Below are 2,500 nucleotides of genomic sequence, written 5' to 3'. Positions count from 1 at the left end.
CAATTTTACGTAGTGGCTATGTTGTCGGTCAAATCCGGTCTCAGGTTGAATACGTTTTTACCTACTGTGGGTTAAATTGGTGAGTGTAATTTACCTATTGTAGGTTGCACCACCCCCCTTCCCACCCCTCCCCTTCCCTCCCCCCCCCCCCCCCAAAAAAAAAGGCTGAAAACACCTATATCTTCCCTCAGGCTCTGTCTTACGTATCTCAACACACCCTCTTATCCGGCGGCTCCTGTATTCATATACTTATCCATTCAGTGTCAATATTACAACATAGTAAGGAAACGAAGAACTATAATATGGACTTACCCGACGATAATCGAACTCGGATCCTCCAGATGAATAATCCTGTGACTTCACCAGTACATTACAACGACGAACATGTTCAATTTTTCTCTAGGCATAAAATAGAGGCTGCAAAAAATGGTGTTTATTTCATCTGAACGCGTATTCAACATAGGAAAAATGAGGATCACCAATTTAACCTAGGTAAAAACGGATTCAACCTGAGAACGGATTTTACCTGCAGCATCTACATACATATGGGTTTAGCTATGTAAGAATCAAAAGCGAGTTTCACACATTGTGTGGGAGTTACATGTGAAAAAACTGCCTTTTTCCGCATGTGTATGTTTTCAAGTCTGAAAAAATCTACACGTTTGCAATGTTTTGTGGCTAAATGGAGGTTACCTACAAAAATACTCTGGAATTTCATAAAACGTGTCACTGACGTTTAATTTTAACGTAGAATGAGAAATCCTTTTGGTCCACAACTTCTTGAAGAGTATTTTCGTCCGTCAAGCTATGCCGGCGCTTCTTCGAACAACATTTGTCGAGCAGCTTGCTGCTTATTTAATGAACAATGAATAATTTCCTTTGATTTGACATTTCCTTTCATTTGATTGACGTTTGATTAAACAATACTTCAAACAGACTCGTAGTAATTTTTGAGACAACACACTTCTGTCTCGCTGAACTGTTTCACGTCTCTTGATTTGCTGACCTGATTTTTGGAGCCGTTTTGCTGTTCCTTTGCTAACCTGGTTTGACCCGCAATTTTTCTGTATAACTAACTTAAAACAGTCTGAGTGGATATCGAGAAAGAAGTGAGTGTCCCTTGATGTATTTTAGACGCTATTTTCTGTATTGTGTTTAGGTATCGATCGCTTATATCATAGCTCTCAATAGCCCACTTTCGATATATTAAAATTCAGTCCTAAACAAAAGGCATCATCTCGAGGCTCTGGGGAATAAACTCCTACAAATCATGTATTTATTCCCCAGAGCCTCGAGATGATGCCTTTTGTTTAGAACTGAATCATAATGTATCGAAAGTGGGCTATTATATGCTTTTATTTTTTGATCGAATAAAATAGCCTTGAAGAAATTATAGCGGAGGTCCGCGCGCGCCGAAGGCGTGCGTGCGCGGAGCACCATATCTAAGAAATAGAGAATACTTCATGGAAAATGCGCGCGTACGATTTTTGTTCACGAGTTGAGTAGTATCAGAAAACGAACGAGTGAGCGCAGCGAACGAGTGAGTTTTCGGATACGAAACAACGAGTGAATAAAAGTCGTGGATAGAGTCAGTACCTATGAAATAAAATATGGTAACCCACCACCCCCCTTCCCACCCCCCTCACCCCCCCCCCCCCCCAAAAAAAAGGACTGAAAACACCTATATCTTCCCTCAAGCTCTGTCCTACGTATCTCAACACACCTTCTTATCCGGCGGCTCCTGTATTCATATACTTATCCATTCAGTGTCAATATTACAACATAGTAAGGAAACGAAGAACTGTAATATGGACTTACCCGACGATAATCGAACTCGGATCCTCCAGATCTATAATCCTGTGACTTCACCAGTACATTACAACGACGAATACGTTCAACCCAAAACAGTTATTTTCCGTATTATTTATTTTCTAAGTCAATTGATATCCACGTACAATAACCAAAAGTAATCCTCACCTAATCTTAATTTTTCTCTAGGCATAAAATAGAGGCTGCAAAAAATGGTGTTTATTTCATCTGACCGCGTATTCAACATAGGAAAAATGAGGATTCAAAAACGGATTCAACCTGAGAACGGATTGTACCTGCAGCATCTACATACATATGGGTTTAGCAATGTAAGAATCAAAAGCGAGTTTCACACATTGTGTGGGAGTTACATGTGAGAAAAAACTGGAATAAACTCATACAAATCCTTGTATTTATTCCCCAGAGCCTCGAGATGATGCCTTTTGTTTAGGACTGAATCATAATGTATCGAAAGTGGGTGACTTGGATATATGAGTACCCTTCGGAAGAGACGTCGAGGAAACTGATTTTTGGACAAATACTGAGTTTAATAAGTCTATGTTTTTCGCTTGTCAAACTACAAAGGAAAGAAAATAACATAAGTTACAAAGTTTTCCAAAACACAACTAACTGCAAGAAAAGCCAAGGGATACAAGAAAACTACTTACAATTCTGGTTGCCTTCTCTTCTG

The 2,500-nt window shown here is 39.5% G+C and overlaps 1 protein-coding gene across 1 annotated transcript in view; it reads right to left on the bottom strand.

Annotated features, from left to right (window-relative positions):
• LOC137970987 (uncharacterized) overlaps positions 1-862 on the bottom strand; it is a 10,881-nt gene extending 10,019 nt beyond the window's left edge. The window contains exon 1 of the mRNA XM_068817678.1: positions 313-862. The gene's annotated coding sequence lies outside the window, so the exon portion shown is untranslated. The remainder of the gene's footprint in view (positions 1-312) is intronic.
• Between the last annotated feature and the right edge of the window lie 1,638 nt (positions 863-2,500).

This window comes from Montipora foliosa, chromosome 9, assembly GCF_036669935.1.
Source record: "Montipora foliosa isolate CH-2021 chromosome 9, ASM3666993v2, whole genome shotgun sequence".
NCBI lineage: Eukaryota > Metazoa > Cnidaria > Anthozoa > Scleractinia > Acroporidae > Montipora > Montipora foliosa.
The sequence above is the reverse complement of the archived record's forward strand: the minus strand, read 5'-3'. Positions and strand labels throughout refer to the sequence as shown.